The 19714-nt window shown below is 47.4% G+C and overlaps 2 long non-coding RNA genes across 6 annotated transcripts; both read right to left on the bottom strand.

Annotated features, from left to right (window-relative positions):
* Window positions 1–1272: 1272 nt before the first annotated feature.
* LOC123570314 (uncharacterized) lies at window positions 1273–11700 on the bottom strand. Of its 5 annotated transcripts, XR_010583136.1 has the most exons (9): window positions 11540–11700; window positions 10862–11450; window positions 10181–10345; window positions 8879–8978; window positions 6957–7078; window positions 4153–4275; window positions 3785–3907; window positions 2952–3581; window positions 1273–1624 (listed from the first exon to the last, which is right to left on the bottom strand). It is a non-coding gene; the product is annotated as an uncharacterized lncRNA (long non-coding RNA). The 5 variants fall into 5 exon arrangements; XR_010583134.1 differs by having other exon boundaries at window positions 1273–3581; XR_010583135.1 differs by having other exon boundaries at window positions 1273–3581; window positions 10181–10303.
* A 2857-nt stretch (window positions 11701–14557) lies between these two features.
* On the bottom strand, window positions 14558–19714 carry LOC135968607 (uncharacterized). The gene is made up of 6 exons (XR_010583525.1): window positions 19596–19714; window positions 18961–19008; window positions 18655–18726; window positions 18379–18501; window positions 15210–15373; window positions 14558–15120 (listed from the first exon to the last, which is right to left on the bottom strand). It is a non-coding gene; the product is annotated as an uncharacterized lncRNA (long non-coding RNA).

Below are 19714 nucleotides of genomic sequence, written 5' to 3'. Positions count from 1 at the left end.
GCCAGGCATTCAGGGCCACTACCGGTCTCCGCGCCTTGGTGGTAGTGGTCCCCCGGGCCCAGCTGTCTTTTTTTCTCTTTGTCTTGTGTCTTTATTTCTACAATTTCTTGTCTCTGCACACGAAGAGAAAAACCCACAGGTCCAGTAGGGCTGGACCCTACAGATCTCTAGAGAACAGCAGTGGATTTTGAACCAAGTGTTCACTGGAGTTCCAGCACAGGGACACACAGTCCCGATGGGAGCGTCCAAAATGGAATCTACAATGTTGAAGAATATACATTGTCTCACACACAAACATTCTCCAGGATAGACCACAGGCTAGGCGGTAAAAACTCCTCAATAAAATTTGAACACAAATACACAAGTACAGCTGGGGTGCAATGGCTCACTCCTTTAATCCCAGCACTTTAGGGGCCGAGATGGGAGGATCACATGAGCTCAGGAGTTAGAGGCCAGCCCCGGCAACACGGTGTAACCCCACATGTACAAAAAATACAAAAGTGAGCCAGGTGTGGTGCTGCACACCTGTAGACACGAATGCAGCAGGTTTAGGTGGGAGGCGGAGGTTGCAGTGAGCTGAGATCGCACAACTGCACTCCAGCCTGGTCGATAGAGCCAGACCTTGTCTCAGAAATAACCAACCAAACAGGCCGGGCGCGGTGGCTCAAGCCTGTAATCCCAGCACTTTGGGAGGCCGAGGCGGGCGGATCACGAGGTCAGGAGATCGAGACCATCCTGGCTAACCCGGTGAAACTCCGTCTCTACTAAAAAATACAAAAAAAAAAAAAAAACTAGCCGGGCGAGGTGGCGGGCCCCTGTAGTCCCAGCTGCTCGGGAGGCTGAGGCAGGAGAATGGCGTGAACCCGGGAGGCGGAGCTTGCAGTGAGCTGAGATCTGGCCACTGCACTCCAGCCTGGACGACAGAGCAAGACTCGGTCTCAAAAAAAAAAAAAAAAAAAAAAAAAAAAAAAAGAAATAACCAACCAAACAAATAAAACACACACACACAGAAAGAAACAAAAATACCCAAGGTGATATCAGGGTATTCTCTGTATTTAGAACAGTATTTTGTGTGTAAATGATTATATTATATATATGATGAAATATACATCATATATTTTTGAGACCCTGTCTCAAAGAAAGTTCCATATATGGTCACAGGAAGAATCATTCCTACATGAGTGCTAGCTTTGGCAGTGCACATAAAAAAAAAATTGGAATGACAGAGATTACCCTGGCCCCTGCACAAAGGTGACAACGAAATTCATGATGTTCCTGTGTTTATGTATTTATTTTTATTGATTGATTTCATGTTATTTTTATTATTTATTTATTTATTTTTATTATATATTATTTATCTTGCTCTGTGGCTGAGGCTGAAATGCAATGGCGTGATTTCAGCTCACTGAAATCTCCTCCTCCTGGGTTCAAGCAATTCTCTTGCCTCAGACTTCCGAGTAGCTGGAATTACAGATGTGCACCACCACACCCAGCTAATTTTTGAATTTTTGGTAGAGACAAGGTTTTGCCATGTTGGCCCCGTTGGTCTTGGACTCCTGACCTCAGGTGATCCTCCTGTCTTGGCCTCCCGAAATGCTGGGATTACAGGTGTGCACCACCACACCTGGCTTACTTTTTTACTTTTTTCAGACTGAGTCTCACTCTGTTGCCCAGGCTGGAGTGCAGTGGTGCAATCTCAGCTCACTGAAAGCTCAGCCTCCTGGCTTCAAGCCATTCTCCTGCCTCAGTCTCCCGAGTAGCTGGGATTGCAGGCATGCACCACCACCATGTCTTGCTAATATTTGTATTTTTAGTACAGACGAGGTTTCATCAAGTTGGCCAGGCTGGTCTGGAACAATTGACCTCAGGTGACCCTCCTGTCTCAACCTCCCAAAGTGTTGGAATGACAGGCGTGAGCCACCATACCCAGAATAGTCCCATCATTAAAATTAGGAAAAACAAAGATGCCCACACCTAAAGAGCAAATCATTTATTGTTGAAGTACATCTCAAATACATTGTTTATCTAAAATACAAGTTTAACTGAGGGCCGGGTACAAACCAAATAATGGTCCTTACTTTCTTCTTGCCTGTGCATGGGTTAATATTCACATGTAGTCCCAGCTACCAAGGACTGGAGAGGGGCAGAGGCAGGAGGATCTAAGCCCACTTTAGCCTGGGCAGCATAGTGAGACCCCGTCTCATGCATTTATCTCCTGGTCATGCACCCAAGATTTCAGCTTCATTTCCCCAATAAACACTGAAGCCCCACGCACTCCGCCTCCGTGCTCCTGCTGAGCCGTGCACATCCCATCTGCAGGGGACACTGAGGTCCCTTCAACTCCACCTGACCCCACATGAAGTTCTATCCCAGGGCCAGAAAAATTTCCATGAAGTAAAAGGTGGTGATGGCCTCGCACAGTGGCTCACGCCTGTATTCTCAGCACTTTGGGAGGCCGAGGCCAGTGGCTCACTTGAGGTCAGAGGTTTGAGACCAGCCTGGCCAACATGGTAAAATCCTGTCTTTACTTAAAAAAAAAAAAAAAAAAAAAAAAAAATTCAGGCCAGGCACGTTGGCTCATGCCTGTAATCGCAGCACTTTGGGAGGCTGAGGCAGGTGAATCATTTGACATCAGGAGTTCGAGACCAGCCTGACCAACATGGAGAAACCCCATATCTACTAAAAATACAAAATTAGCCAGGAGTGTTGGCACGTGCCTGTAATCCCAGCTACTCAGGAGGCTGAGGCAGGAGAATCACTTGAACCCGGGAGGCAGAGGTTGCATGGGCTGAGATCATGTCATTGTACTCCAGCCTGGGCAACAAGAGTGAACCTCCATCTCTCTCTCTCCTTCTCTCTCTCTCTCTCTCTCTCTCTCACACACACACACACACACACACACACACACACACACACACACTCAAAAAGTAGCCAGGCATGGTGGCGGGCACCTATAATTCCAGCTACTCAGGAGGCTGAGGCAGGAGAATGGCTTGAACCTGAGAGGCAGAGGTTGGAGTCAGCCGGGATCATGCCACGGCCCTCCAGACTTGGCAACAGCAAGACTCCATCTCAGAAATAAATAAATGAATGAATAAAAAGGAAAAATACAAATATTAGCTGGGGCATGATGTCAGGTGCCTGTAATCCCAGCTACTCAGGAAGCAGAGGCAGGAGAATTGCTCGAACCCAAGAGATGGAGGGTGCAGTGAGCCGAGATTGCACCACTGCACTCCAGCCTGAGTCACAGAACAAGACTCTGTCCCAAAAAAGAGGACCATTTGAGCCCAAGAGACCTAGATCGGAAGTGCCTCTGTACTCCAGCCTGGGCCACAGAGACCCCGTCTTAGAAAACAAAAACAAAACAGACTCCCAACATCCTCCAAGTCTGATGACAAGCATGCTCTGCAAATGCATGACCAAGATCAGCACCATCTTGAACGTGGCATTTCCCAAATGGTCACACTCTGAAGGGAAGCACTTTGTTTTTCCTCAGACAACAAACAGAAAGTGCTTTCTCTAGAGGGCCACAGCATGGCATCTTCCCACTCCAGCACTCTGCGTTCCTTGTTGGAATTTTCCTGGACCGGGTTAAAAGAGACACAAAATAAAGATGCATTTATTGGCCCTGTTTGCATATTTTCTGGATCCCAGAACATAAACCCCTAAAAGGACCATCTCTAGTTCTTTGCTTCAAAGGCTCAGCAGGTTAGCCTTGTTCATCAAGGGGCAATCCTCCTGAGTTTTGTCCCCAAAGAGAAAAAGCAACACTTACTACACATACCTTATATTTAACCAAGAGAATTGAGCTGGATTTCTAGAGAACAGCAATGGATTTTGAGCCAAGGGTTCACTGGAGTTCCAGGACAGGGACACGCAGTCCCGATGGGAGCATCCAAAATGGAATCTACAATGTTGAAGAATATACATTGTCTCACACACAAACATCCTCCAGGATAGACCACAGTCTAGGCTGACTCTAGAGGACCACTTGAGATTAGGGGTGGTGGCTCACGCCTGTACTCCCAATACTTTGGGAGGCCAAGGCTGGTGGATCACCTGAGGTCGGGAGTTTGAGACCAGCCTGGCCAACATGGTGAAACCCCATCTCTACTGAAAATACAAAAATTAGCTGGGTGTGGTGGCAGGTACCTGTAATCTCAGCTACCCAGGAGGCTGAGGCAGGAGAATCACTTGAACCTGGGAGGCGGAGGTTGCAGTGAGCCGAGATCACACTATTGCACTCCAGCCTGGGCAACAAGAGTGAAACTCCACCTAAAAAAAAAAAAATAATAATAATAATAGTTAGTAAGACATGATGGCGGGCACCTGAATTCCCAACAATTCGGCAGGCTGAGGTGAGAGAATCACTGGAACCTGAGAGGCGGAGTTTCCAGTGAACAGAGATCCTGCTACTGCACTCCCAATGGAATGAGAACGTGTCTCAAAAAAATCAAACAATAAAAAGGGGACCACTTGAGCCCAAGAGAACTCGGTTGAAGGTGCCACCCACTCCCTCCTGGGCAACAGAAAACCTGTTTTGGAAAACAAAACAAAACAAACAGAACAAACAGAACCTCAGCATCATGCGATCGGATGATAAGCATGCTCTGCAAATACATTACCAAGGTCAGCAGCATCTTCACCGTTGCTTTTCTCACACAGTAACACTCTAAAAGGCTGCACGATCTTGTTTTAGACCACAGACAGTGCTGCCATTTAGAGTGTCACTGCATGAGGAGATCTTCTCGCTCCAATACTCCGGTTTTGTTTTTTTTTTTTTTTGAGATGGAGTCGCCCAGGCTGGAGTGCAATGGTGTGATCTCGGCTCCCTGCAATCTCCTTCTCACGGGTTCAAGAGATTCTCCTGCTGCACCCTCCCAGATGGCTGAGACTACAGGTGTGCACCACCACGCCTAGCTATATTTTGCATTTTTAGTAGAGACAAAGTTTCGCCATGTTGGCGGGGCTGCTCTTAAACTCCTGACCTGAGGTGATCTCCCCATCTCCACCTCCAAAGTGCTGGGATTACAAGCGTGTGCCACCGCACCCGGCCTATTTTTTATTTTTTTTTGAGATTGAGTCTCACTGTTGCCTAGGCTGGAGTTCAGTGGTGTCATCTCAGCTCACTGAGAGCTCAGCCTCCCGGCTTCAAGTGATTCCCCTGCCTCAGCCTCCTGAGTAGCTAGGATTAAAGGTGTGAACCACGACCACACCGGGCTAATTTTTGTATTTTTAGTAGACATGGGGATTCGCCACGTTGGTCAGGCTGGTCTTGAACAACTGACCTCAGGTGATCCTCCTGTCTCGACCTCCCAAAATGATGGAATTACTGGTGTGAGCCGCGGTACCCAGCCTTGTCCTATATTTAAAATCAGGAGCAAAAAATGTGGCCTACACCTGAAGAGCAAATCATTTGTTGTTAACACATTGTTTATCTGAAAACAAATTTAACTGGGGGTGGGGCGTGAATCAAAGAACAGTCCGTACTTTCCTCTTCCTGTGCATGGGTTAATAATAGTCACATGCAGTCCCAGCTACTAAGGACTGGGGAGGGGCAGAGGCAGGAGGATCTGAGCCCACTTTAGCCTGGGCAGCATAGTGAGACCCCGTCTTGTTGCATAGATGACCTGGTCATGCACCCAAGAGTTCAGCTTCATTTCCCCAATGAAAACTCAAACCCCACACACTCCACCTCCGTGCTCCTGCTAAGCAGTGCACATCCCATCTGCAGGGACATTGGGGTCCCCTTCAACTCTACCTGACCCCAAGCGAGGTTCTATAAACCAGTGCCAGAATAATTTTCATGGAGTAAAAGGTGTTAATGGCCAGGCATGGTGGTTCACGCCTATATTCTCAGCACTTTGGGAGGCAGAGGCAGGCAGATCACCTAAGGTCAGGAGCTGAGACCAGCCTGGCCAACATGGTGAAACCCCATGTCTCCTAAAAATACAAAAATTAGGCCAGGCGTGGGGGCGCATGCCTGTAATCCCAGAAATTTGAGAGGCAGAGGTGGGCGGATCACTTGAGGTCAAGGGTTTGAGACCAGCCTAACCAACATGGTGAAATCCCATCTCTACTAAAAAAAAAAAAAATACAAAAAGTAGCCAGGTGCGGGGTTGGACTCCTGTAATTCCAGCTACACAGGAGGCTGAGGCAGAAGAATTGCTTGAACCCAGGAGTCAGAGGTTGCCGTGAGCCAAGATTGTGCCACTGCACTCTAGCCTGGGTGACAGCAAGACTCTGTCTGATAAATAAATAAATGAATTTTAAAAAATGAAAACATTATCCAGGTGTGGTGATGGGCACCTGTAATCTCAGCTACCTGGGAAGCTGAAGCAGGAGAATCGCTTGCACCCAGGAGGCAGAAGTTGCAGTGATCCAAGATTGTATCACTGCACTCCAGCCTGGGTGCCAGACAGAGACTTTGCTTCCAAAAAAGGACCATTTGAATCCAAGACACCTAGGTTGGACATGTCACTGCCACCGCACTCCAGCCTGGGCAACAGAAACCCTTTCTTAGAATGAAAAAAGCAAAACCAAAGCAGAACCTCACCATCGTCCAAGTGTGATAAGCATGCACTGCAAATATGTTACCAAGATCAGCACCAACTTCAACGCTGCTTTTCTCAAACCGTAACCCAGCAAAGAGAAGCACTTTCTTTTCGTTTAGACAACAGAAAGGGCTTCCCTTTGTAGGGTCACAGCCCGAGATCTTCTGGCTCCAGCACTCTGGGTTTCTTGTGGAAATTTCCCTTAACCAGGTCAAAATGGACATAAAAATAAAGATGCATTTATTGGCCCTATTTGCATGTTTTCTGGAATCCAGAATATAAACCCCTAAAACCATCTCCAGTTCCTTGCTTCAAAGGCTCAGCAGGTTAGCCTTGTTCATCAAGGGACAATTCTCCTGAGTTTTGTTCCCAAAGAGAAAAAGCAGTGCCTGCTAGACATACCTTATCTTTAACCAAGAGAATTGGGCAGGATTTCTAGAGAACAGCAATGGATTTTCAGCCAAGTGTCACTTGAGTTCCAGCCCAGGAGCACACAGTCCCGATGGCAGCATCCAAAGTGGCATCTATGATGTTCAAGAACATACACTGTCATACACATGAACATTCTCTAGCATAGACCGTAATCTAGGTTAACTCAAGAGGGCCACTTGAGGCCAGGCGTGGAGGCTCATGCCTATAATCCCAGCACTTTGGGAGGCCAAGGGAGGGGAATTACCTGAGGTCAGGAGTTTGAGACCAGCCTGGCCAACATGGTGAACCCCCATCTCCACTAAATGCAAAAACTGAGCTGCTGTGGTGGTGCATGCCTGTAATCCCAGCTACTCGGGAGGCCGAGGCAGGAGAATCGCTTGAACCCGGGAGGTGGAGGTTGCAGTGAGTCGAGATCGTGACATTGCACTCCAGCCTGGGCGAGAAGAGCGAAACTCTGTCAAAAAAAAAAAAAAAAAAAAAAAATTGGGAAATAAAATGCCCACACCTAAACATCAGATCATTTCTTGTTCAAATACATCTCAAATATACTGTTGATCTGAAATACAAATTTAACTGGGTATCCCTGGCCTGGGAAGCCGCCTTTGGTAATTCAGATAAGGGTCTCCTTTGGAAGCTAATAGGTAGGAACACGGAGATGTCGGCCAAGGGAAGGGACTCTCAGGGATTTCTATGGATTATGCAGACGTCCTGCCAGATCCCAAACTTCCCCAAAAGATCCCAAGTCCAGGCAGGAAGGACCACGGGGCTCCAGAAACCAAATGAAGTGGCCCTGGGCAGGACCTTTGTCGTCATCAGATTCTTGGACTGAAAGACAGCCAGGGAGCAGAGCGAAAATCCCAGGGGCTCTCTCTCCCAGAAGACACCTGCTCCATCCAGATCAAACCCAAAATGTCCCCAGCCAGTGATGCCTGGCACTCCTTTCCCCTTGGCTCATCCTGCCTGCAGTGGTGCAGTGCCCTGGTGTTCCCAGTCCGGATGCCTTCACTCCTTCCAGTGTCCCAGGAGGGTCACCTTGCAGTTCTCAGGGAGGAACGTGGGGTCTTCCACCCTCGTGAGCTTCCCAGACACCAGGGTCTGCCCGCCCCACTCCATTCCCAAAGGATGTTCTGCCCAGTTCTCCCAGCCTCCTGCTTCCATCCAGGGACCACCCTTCAGTGATAAGATTCACACAGCAGACAACCAGGTCCAACCTGTTATCCTCAATTACGGGGGTCACAACAGACCTCCCATTCAAGGTTGTTCTATATGACATGCCCACGAGGCAGATCCAGAACTGGAGAGACGTGGAGTGGTTGCCACAGTCTGGGGGGAAGAGTGGGGTGGGAACTGACTGCAAATGGAAATAAGCCTCTTTGGGGTGATGAAAATCTCCCAAACTAGAATGTTGGTGGTCGAAAATATGCTAAAATAATTCACATTTCAGTAAATTTCGAAAGGTTACTTCCTCAGTTCACAAAAGTCAGAGACAGGGCCGGTGCGGTGGCATATGCCTGGAATCCCAGCACTTTGGGAGGCCGAGGTGCACGGGTCACCTGAGGTCACGAGTTCCAGACCAACCTGGCCAACATGGGAAAACCCCGGGTCTAAAAATACACACACACAAAATTAGCCAAGCGTGGTGGCACGCACCTGAAATCCCAGCTACTCCAGTGGCAGAAGTTGCAGTGAGCTGAGATTGGGTCACTGCACTCCAGCCTGGGGGACAGAGTGAGACTCTGACTCAAAAAAAAAAAAAAAAATTGATTGAACCCAAGAGGCAGAGGTTGCATTGAGCCGAGATTGCGTTACTGCACTCCAGCTTGGGTAACAGAGCGACACTGCCTCAAAAAGTCAAAGACAGAACCAGAGAACCCTCCTTGCCCTCTTCTTACCTGTGCATGAATTAAAACTTTCACCTGTAGTCCCAGCTACCATGGAGTCGGGAGGAACAGAGCCCAGTTTAGCCTGAGTGGCATAGTGAGACCCCCGTCTCTAAAATACAATAATTAAATCAAATGTGCATTGATGACATGGTCATGCACCTTACATTTCAGCTTCATTTACCCAATAAAAACTCAAACCCCATGCACTCCAGCTCCATGCTCTTGCTATGTAGTGAACATCCCATTTACAAGGCACAGTGAGGTCCCCTTCAACTCTACCTCAACCCAAATGGGGTTCTATAAAGCAGTGCAGGCATAACTTCCAAGGAGTAAAAGGTGTTGAGGGCTGGACGAACAGGCATCGCTCACTATGGCAATAAGAAGGGCTGCCCTCATCCCACCTGTCACTGGGGTCTGTCTCTACTGAAAAAAAAATACCAAAAGTAGCCAGGTGTGGTGGTGTGTTCCTATAATTCCAGCTACTTGGGAGGCTGAGGTAGGAGAATTGCTGGAACCCGAGGGGGTGGAGGTTGCAGTGAGGCGAGATTGTGCCACTGCACTCAACCCTGGGCAACGAGCGAGATGCCTCCTCAAAAACAAATAAATAAATGAATGATAAAGAAAACTACAAATATTAGCCAGGTGTGGTGGAGTGCGCCTGTAATCCCAGCGACTTGGAAAACTGAGGCAGGAGAATCACTTGAACCTGGGAGGCGGAGATTGCAGTGAGCGGAGTTCCTGCCATTGCACTCCAGCCTGGGACAGAGTGAGACTCCGCCCCCAAAAAGAGGACCATTTGAGACTAAGAGATCTAGGTTGGAAGTGCCACCACACTCCAGCCTGGGCAACAGAGACCCTGTCTAAGATAAAAAATAAAACAAAAACCAAACCCCACCATCATCCACGTCTGAGGATAAGCATGCTCTCCAAATGTATTACCAAGATCAGCATCAATTTCAACCTTCAACGTTGCTTTTCTCAAAGAGTAACCCTCTGAAAGGAAGCACTTTCTTTTCTTTCACAAAACAGAAAGTGCTTCTTACCTCCAGATGGTCACAGCCTGAGATCTTCTTCCTCGGTGCATGGTGGATTTTTTTGTTGGAATGTTTTTTGACCAGGTTGAAAGGGACAAAAACAAAAAGATGCATTTATTGGCCCTGTTTGCATGTTTCCTGGAATCCAGTACATAAACCCCTAAAAGGACCATCTCCAGTTTCTTGCTTCAAAGAATCAGCAGGTTAGCCTTGTTCATCAAGGGGCAATCCTCCTGAGTTTTGTCTGGAAAGAAAAAGCAATGCCCAATACACATACCTTATCTTTAACCAAGAGAATTGAGCTGGATTTCTAGAGAACAGCAATGGATGGAGAGCCAAGTGTTCACCTGAGTTCCAGGACAGGGACCCACAGTCACGAAGGGAGCATCCAAAATGGAATCTATGATGTTCGAGAACATACATTGTCTCACACACAAACATCCTGCAGGGTAGACCACAGGTTAGGCTGTAAAAACTCCTCAATACAATTTGAACAGAAATACACAAGCACAGGTGGGGCACAGTGGCTCATACCTCTAATCACAGCACTTTAGGAGGCCACGACGGGAGGATCACCTGAGCTCAAGAGTTTGAGACCAGCCCCGGCAACATGGTGTAACCCCATGTGTACAAAAAATACAAAAGTGAGCCAGGTGTGGTGGTGCATGCCTGGAGACACTAACTCAGCAGGATTAGGTGGGAGGTGGAGGTTGCAGTGAGCTGAGATCGCACCACTACACTCCAGCCTGGGCAATAGAGCCAGATCTTGTCTCAGAAATAACTAACCAAATAAAACACACACACACACAAGAAACAAAAAATACCCAAGGTGATGTCAGAGTATTCTCTGTATTCAAATCAGCATTTTGTGTGTATATAATTATGTTATATATATGATATATTATATATATGATAAATTTAACTGGGGGCTGGGTGTGAACAAAATAACAGTCCTTACCTTCTTCTTGCCTATGCATGGGTTAATATTCACATGCAGTCCCAGCGACCAAGGACTGGGGAGGGGCAGAGGCAGGAGGATCTAAGCCCACTTTAGCCTGGGCAGCATAGTGAGACCCCGTCTCATGCATTTATCTCCTGGTCATGCACCCAAGATTTCAGCTTCATTTCCCCAATAAACACTGAAGCCCCATGCACTCCACCTCCGTGCTCCTGCTGAGCCATGCACATCCCATCTGCAGGGGACACTGAGGTCCCTTCAACTCCACCTGACCCCACGTGAGGTTCTATCCCAGTACCAGAAAAATTTCCATAAAGTAAAAGGTAGTGATGGCTACACACGGTGGCTCACTTAAGGTCAGGGGTTTGGGACTAGCCTGGACAACATGGTGAAACCCCCTGTTTACTAAAAAAAAAAATTAAAAATTAAAAAAAAAATACAAAAAGTAGCTGGGCATGGTGGTGTGTTCCTGTCATTCCAGCTACTCCGGAGGCTGAGGCAGGAGAATTGCTTGACCACGACAGGCAGAGGTTGGAGTCAGCCGGGATCACGCCACTGCCCTCCAGCCTGGTTGACAGCGAGACTCCATCTGAAAAGTAAATAAATAAATGAATAAAAAAGAAAAACACAAATGTTAGCCAAACATGATGTTGGGTGCCTGTAATCCCAGCTACTCACGAAGCTGAGGCAGGAGAATTGCTTGAACCCGGGAGGCGGAGGTTGCCGTGAGCTGAGATCGCACCACTGCACTCTAGCCTGGGTCACAGAACAAGACTCTGTCCCAAAAAGGAGGACCATTGGAGCACAAGAGACCTAGGTTGGAAGTGCTTACGGACTTCAGCCTGGAAAACACAGATTTTGTTTTAGGGGGGAAAAAAAAAAAGCACAGACCCACATCATCATCTGATAATAAGCATGCTCTGCAAATGTATTACCAAAATCCGCATCAGCTTCGGCGTTGAGCTTCTCAAACCGTAACGCTCCAAAGAGAAGCGCTTCATTTTCTTTCACACAACAGAAAGCGCTTCCCTTTAGAGGGTCACAGCCCGAGATCTTCTTCCTCCAGTACTCTGGGTTTTTTGTTGGAATTTTCCTTGACCAGGTTAAAATGGATACAAAAATAAAGATGCATTTATTGCCCCTGTTTGCCTGTTTTCTGGAATCCAGAACATAAACCCCTAAAAGGACCATCTCCAGTTCCTTGCTTCAAAGGTTCAGCAGGTTAGCCTTGTTCATCAAGGGACGATCCTCCTGAGTTTTGTCCCCAAAGAGAAAAAGCAATGCCTACTACTCATACCTTATCTTTAACCAAGACAACCAGGCTAGATTTCGAGAGAACAGCAATGGATGGAGAGCCAAGTGTTCACTTGAGTTCCAGCACAGGGACACACAGCTCCCTTGGGAGCCTCCAAAATGGAATCTAAGATGTTGAAGAACATACATTGTCACACATACAAGCATCCTCCAGGATAGACCACAGTCTAGACTGACTTAAGAGGACCACTTGAAGCTAGGCGCGGTGGCTCATGCCTGTAATCCCAGCCGTTTGGGAGGCCGAAGCAGGCGGATTACCTGAGGTTGGGAGTTCGAGACCAGCCTGGCCAACATGGTAAAACCCTGTCTCTACTACAAACACAAAAATTAGCTGGGTGTGGTGGTGGGTGCCTTTAATCCCAGCTACCCGGGAAGCTGAGGCAGGAAAATCGCTTCAACCTAAGAGGCGGAGGTTGCATTGAGCCAAGATTGTACCACTACACTCCAGCCTGGGCAACAAGAGCGAAACTCTGTCTCAAAATACATACATACATACATACATAAAAATAAAGAAATACACAAGTATGAGGCACAGTGGCTCCAACCTCTAATCCCAACACTTTAGGAGGCCAAGGCAGGAGGATCACTTCAGCTCAGGTGTTGGAGACCAGCTCAGGTAAAATGGTGAAACCCTGTCTGTACAAAAACTACAATTTTAGCCAGGTGGCCAGGTGTGGTGGCTCCTGCCTGTAATCTCAGCAATTTAGGAGTCTGCGGCGGGTGGGTCACTAGAGGTCAAAAGTTGGAGACCAGCCTGACAAACATGGGGAAACCTGTCTCTACTAAAAATACAAAATTAGCTGAGTGTGGTGGTGGGCGCCTGTAATTGCAGCTACTTGGGAGGCTGAGGCAGGAGAATGACTTGAACCTGAAAGGTGGAGGTTGCAGTGATCTGAAATCTTGCCATTGTACTCCAGCCTGGGCAATAAGAGCAAAATTCCCTCAAAAAAAAAAAAAAAAAAAAAAAAAAAAAAAAGTGAGCCAGGTGTGGTGGTGCATGCCTGTAGACACTAATTCAGGAGGCGTAGGTGGGGGGTGGAGGTTACAGTGAGCCAAGATCACATTACTGCACTTTTGCCTGGGTGACACAGCCAGGCCTTGTCTCTAAAACAAACAACCACACACACAAAAACAAAAAACAAACTCAAAGTGATAAAGAATAACCTCCACCTCCCAGGTTCAAGCTATTCTCCTGCCTCAGGCTCCCAAGTAGCTGGGATTACCCGTGCCTGCCACCATGCCCGGCTTTTATATATATATATATATTTTGTTTGTTTGTTTGTTTATTTGTTTTTTAGTAGAAATGGATTTTTGCCATGTTGGCCAGGCTGGTCTTGAACTTCAGACCTCAGGTGATCCACACGCCTTGGTCTCCCAAAGTGCTGGGATTATAGGCTTGAGCCACTGTGCCCAGCCATATCATCCATTTTTGAGACCATGTCTCAAAGAAAATAAAGTTCTATATATTGTGTTCTCACAGGAAGAAGAATACCTACACATAAGTGTTTGCTTTGGCAGGGCACGTAAAAATAATTGGAATGACAGAGATTACCACGACCCCTGCACAAAGGTGACAACCAAATTCATGATGGTCCCATATTTATCTTTTTTTTTCTTAATTAAAAAAAGTATTTTTTTTTTAGACCAAGTCTTATTCTGTTGACAGGCTGGAGTGTAGTGGCACGATCTTGGCTCACTGCAACCTCTGCCGCCCAGTTCCAGTGATTCTCCTGCCTTGGCCTCCTGAGTAGCTGGCATTACAGGCACCTGTCATCGCACCTGGCTAATTTTTGTATTTTTAGTAGAGATGAGGTTTTGCCATGATGCCGCGGCAGACCTGAGGTGATCCGCCCGTCTCAACCTCCCAAAGTGCTGGGATTACAGGCGTGCGCCACCGCGCCCGGTCTGTTTTTCATTTTTTTGAGATTGAATCTTATTCTTTTGCCCAGGCTGGAGTTCACTTGTGCAATCTCAGCTCACCGTAACCTCTGCCTCACAGCTTCAAGCGATTCTCCTGCCTCATCCTCCTGAGTAGCTGGGATTACAGGCATGCAGCACAACAACAGCACAAATTTAGAATGGCTAAATTTTGTATTTTTAGTACAGATGGGATTTCACGGTGTTGGCCAGGCTGGTCTCAAGCAATTGACCTCAGGTGATCCTCCTGTCTCTGCCTACCCAAATGATGGGATTACAGGCGTGAACCACCGTACCCGGCCTTGTCCTGTATTTAAATCAGGAGCAAAAAAGGATGCTCACATCTAAACAGCAAATCATTTGTTCTTCAAGTGCATCTCAAACACATGGTTCATCTAAAATACAAATGTAACTGGGGGTGGGGCATGAATCGAAGAATAGTCCGTACTTTCCTCTTCCTGTGCATAGGTTAATAATATTCACATGCAGTCCCAGCTACTAAGGCCGGCGAGGGGCAGACGCAGGAGGATCTAAGCCCACTTTAGCCTGGGCAGCATAGTGAGACCCCATCTCATGCATTTATCTCCTGGTCATGCACCCAAGATTTCAGCTTCATTTCCCCAATAAACACTGAAGCCCCATGCACTCCACCTCCGTGCTCCTGCTGAGCCGTGCACATCCCATCTGCAGGGGACACTGAAGTCCCTTCAACTCCACCTGACCCCACGTGAGGTTCAGAAAAATTTCCATAAAGTGAAAGGTGGTGACGGCCACACACGGTGGCTCACTTAAGGTCAGGGGTTTGGGACTAGCCTGGACAACATGGTGAAACCCCCTGTTTACTTAAAAAAAAAAAATGAAAAATGAAAAAAACAATACAAAAAGTAGCTGGGCATGGTGGTGTGTTCCTGTCATTCCAGCTACTCCGGAGGCTGAGGCAGGAGAATTGCTTGACCACGACAGGCAGAGGTTGGAGTCAGCCGGGATCACGCCACTGCCCTCCAGCCTGGTTGACAGCGAGACTCCATCTGAAAAGTAAATAAATAAATGAATAAAAAAGAAAAACACAAATGTTAGCCAAACATGATGTTGGGTGCCTGTAATCCCAGCTACTCACGAAGCTGAGGCAGGAGAATTGCTTGAACCCGGGAGGCGGAGGTTGCCGTGAGCCGAGATCGCGCCACTGCACTCTAGCCTGGGTCACAGAGCAGGATTCTGTCCCAAAAAGGAGGACCACTGGAGCACAAGAGACCTAGGTTGGAAGTGCTTACGGACTTCAGCCTGGAAAACACAGATTTTGTCTTAGGGGGAAAAAAAAAAAAAGGCACAGAACCACATCATCACCTGATAATAAGCATGCTCTGCAAATGTATTACCAAAATCCATATCAGCTTCGGCGTTGAGCTTCTCAAACTGTAACGCTCCAAAGGGAAGCGATTTCGTTTTCTTTCACACAACAGAAAGCACTTCCCTTTAGAGGGTCACAGCCTGAGATCTTCTTCCTCCAGCACTCTGGGTTTTTTGTTGGAATTTTCCTTGACCAGTTTAAAATGGATACAAAAATAAAAATGCATTTATTAGCCCTGTTTGCCTGTTTTCTGGAATCCAGAACATAAACCCCTAAAAGGACCATCTCCAGTTCCTTGCTTCAAAGGCTCAGCAGGTTAGCCTTGTTCATCAAGGGACGATCCTCCTGAGTTTTATCCCCAAAGAGAAAAAGCAATGCCTACTACTCATACCTTATCTTTAACCAAGAGAATCGGGCTGGATTTCTAGAGAACAGCAATGGATGGAGAGCCAAGTGTTCACTTGAGTTCCAGCACAGGGACACACAGTTCCCTTGGGAGCCTCCAAAATGGAATCTAAGATGTTGAAGAACATACATTGTCACACACACAAGCATCCTCCAGGATAGACCACAGTCTAGACTGACTTAAGAGGACCACTTGGCCGGGCGCGGTGGCTCACGCCTGTAATCCCAGCACTTTGGGAGGCCGAGGCGGGCGGATCACAAGGTCAGGAGATCGAGACCACTGTGAAACCCCGTCTCTACTAAAAATACAAAAAATTAGCCAGGCGCGGTTGTGGGCGCCTGTAGTCCCAGCTACTCGGGAGGCTGAGGCAGGAGAATGGCGTGAACCCGGGAGGCGGAGCTTGCAGTGAGCCGAGATCGCGCCACTGCACTCCAGCCTGGGCGACAGAGCGAGACTCCGTCTCAAAAAAAAAAAAAAAAAAAAAAAGAGGACCACTTGAAGCTAGGCGCGGTGGCTCATGCCTGTAATCCCAGCAGTTTGGGAGGCCGAGGCAAGCGGATTACCTGAGGTTGGGAGTTCGAGACCAGCCTGGCCAACATGGTAAAACCCTGTCTCTACTACAAACACAAAAATTAGCTGCGTGTGCTGGTGGGTGCCTTTTTTTTTTTTGAGACGGAGTCTCGCTCTGTCACCCAGGCTGGGGTGCGGTGGCCGGAGTAGCTGGGATTACAGGCGTGCAGCACAACAACAGCACAAATTTAGAATGGCTAAATTTTGTATTTTTAGTACAGATGGGGTTTCACCGTGTTGGCCAGGCTGGTCTCAAGCAATTGACCTCAGGTGATCCTCCTGTCTCTGCCTACCCAAATGATGGGATTACAGGCGTGAACCACCGTACCCGGCCTTGTCCTGTATTTAAAATCAGGAGCAAAAAAGGATGCTCACATCTAAACAGCAAATCATTTGTTCTTCAAGTGCATCTCAAACACATAGTTCATCTAAAATACAAATGTAACTGGGGGTGGGGCATGAATCGAAGAACAGTCCGTACTTTCCTCTTCCTGTGCATAGGTTAATAATATTCACATGCAGTCCCAGCTACTAAGGCCGGCGAGGGGCAGACGCAGGAGGATCTAAGCCCACTTTAGCCTGGGCAGCATAGTGAGACCCCGTCTCGTTGCATATATGACCTGGTCATGCACCCAAGATTTTGGCTTTATTTCCCCAATGAAAACTCAAACCCCACACACTCTACCTCCGTACTCTTGCGAAGCAGTGCACATCCCATCTGCAAGGACATTGGGGTCCCCTTCAATTCTACCTGACCCCATGTGAGGTTCTATAAACCAGTGTCCGAATAATTTCCACGGACTAAAAAGTGTTAATGGCCAGGTGTGTTGGTTTATGCCTGTATTCTCCGCACTTTGGGAGGCCGAGGCAGGCAGATCACCTAAGGTCAGGAGCTGAGACCAGCCTGGCCAACATGGTGAAACCACATCTCTGCTAAAAATACAAAAATTAGGCCAGGCGTGGGGGCGCATGCCTGTAATCCCAGAAATTTGGGAGGCAGAGGTGGGCGAATCACTTGAGGTCAGGAATTTGAGACCAGCCTAACCAACATGATGAAATCTCATCTCTACTAAAAAAAAAAATACGAAACGTAGCCAGGTGCGGGGTTGGGCTCCTGTAATTCCAGCTACTCAGGAGGCTGAGGCAGAAGAATTGCTTGAACCTGGGAGGCAGAGGTTGCAGTGAACCGAGATCATGCCACTGCACTCCAGCCTGGGTGACAGGGAGACTCCGTCTCAAAAATAAATAAATAAATAAATAAATTAATTAATTAAAAAAAAATACAAACATTATCCAGGCGTGGTGATGAATGCCTGTAATCTCAGCTGCTTGGGAAGCTGAGGCAGGAGAATGGCTTGAACCTGGGAGGCAGAGGTTGCAGTGAGCTGAGATCATGCCACTGCACATCAGCCTGGGTGACAGAGAAAGACTCTGCTCCCCAAAAAGGACCATTTGAATCCAAGAGACCTAGGTTGGATGGGCCACTGCACTCTAGCCTGGGCAACAGAGATCCTGTCTTAGAATAAAAAAGCAAAACCAAAACAGAACCCCATAATCATGGAAGTCTGAAGATAAGAAGCATGCTCTGCAAATGTATTACCAAGATCAGCATCAACTTCAATGTTGCTTTCCTCAAACTGTAACACTCCAAAGGGACGCGCCTTCTTTTCTTTTAGACAACAGAAAGTGTTTCCCTTTGGAGGGTCACAGCATGAGATCTTCTTGCTCCAGGACTCCGGGTTTCCTGTTGAAATTTTCCTTGACCAGGTCAAAATGCACACAAAAACAAAGATGCAATTTCTGCCTCTGTTTGCATGTTTTCTGGAATCCAGAATAAAAACCCTGGAAAGGACCATCTCCAGTTCTTTGCTTCAAAGGCTCAGCAGGTTAGCCTTGCTCATCAAGGGGCAATCCTCCTGAGTTTTGTCTCCAAAGAGAAAAAGCAATGCCCAATACACATACCTTATATTTAACCAGAGAAGTGGGCTGGATGTCTAGAGAACAGCGAATGGATGGAGAGCCAAGTGTTCACTGGAGTTCCAGGAAATGAGCACGCATTCCCGATGGGAGCGTCCAAAATGGAATCTAAGATGTTGAAGAATACACATTGTCTCACACACAATCATTCTCCAGGACAGACCATAGGTTACCCCGGAAATGTTCCTCAGTAACATCTGAACAGAGATACACAAGAACAGGTGGGGCGCGGTGGCTCTCACCTCCAACTGCAGCACTTACGTAGGCCAAGGCAGGAGGAACACTTGGGCTCAGGAGTCAGACACCAGCCCGGGAAACATGGTAAAACCTCATCTGTAAAAATACAAAAGTGAGCCAAGTGTGGTGGTGCACGCCTGTAGACACTAATTCAGGAGGCTGTGGTGGGAAGTGGAGTTTGCAGTGAACCGAGATTGCACCACTGCACTCCAGCATGGACGACAGAGTGAGACTCTGTCTCAAAAATAAATAAATAAATGAATGAATGAAAAAAAAAAAAACAAATAAATAATAAAAATACAAAAATTAGCCAGGCATGGTGGCACATACCTGTAATCCCTGCTGCTCGGGAGGCTGAGGCAGGAGAATCGCTTGAACCTAGGAGGCAGAGGTTGCAGTGAGTGAAGTTCCTGACAGGGCATCCAGCCAGGGTCACAGAGCAAGACGCTGTCCCAAAAAAGAGGGCCCCTTGAACCCAAGAGATCTAGGTTGGAGGGGCCACCACACTCCAGCCTGGGCAACAGACACCCTGTCTTAGAAAACAAAACAAAACAAACACAAAACCCCACCATATTCCACGTTTGATTATAAGCACGCTCTGCAAGTGTATTACCAAGATCCGCGTTGCTTTTCTCAAAGCGTAACACTCTAAAGGGAAGCGCTTCCTATTCTTTTCTAGCCAACAGAAAGCGCTTCGCTCTAGAGGGTCACATCATGAGATCTTCTTGCTCCAGCACTCTGGGTTTTTTGTTGGAATCTTCCTTCACTGGGTTAAAATGGACACAAAAATAAACATGCATTTATTGGCCCTGTTTGCATGTTTTCTGAAATCCAGAACATAAACCCCTAAAAGGACCATCGCCAGTTCCTTGCTTCAAACAATCAGCAGGTTAGCCTTGTTCATCAAGGGACAATCCTCCTGAGTTTTGTCTCTAGAAAGAAGAAGCAATGCCCAGTACACATACCTTATCTTTAACCAAGAGAATTGAGCTGGATTTCTAGAGAACAGCAATGGATGGAGAGCCAAGTGTTCACTTGAGTTCCAGGACAGAGACACACAGTCACGAAGGGAGCATCCAAAATG

Source organism: Macaca fascicularis, chromosome 19, assembly GCF_037993035.2.
Source record: "Macaca fascicularis isolate 582-1 chromosome 19, T2T-MFA8v1.1".
Taxonomy (NCBI): domain Eukaryota; kingdom Metazoa; phylum Chordata; class Mammalia; order Primates; family Cercopithecidae; genus Macaca; species Macaca fascicularis.
Note: the sequence above shows the minus strand (reverse complement) of the source record. Positions and strands in the feature narration are given on the sequence as shown.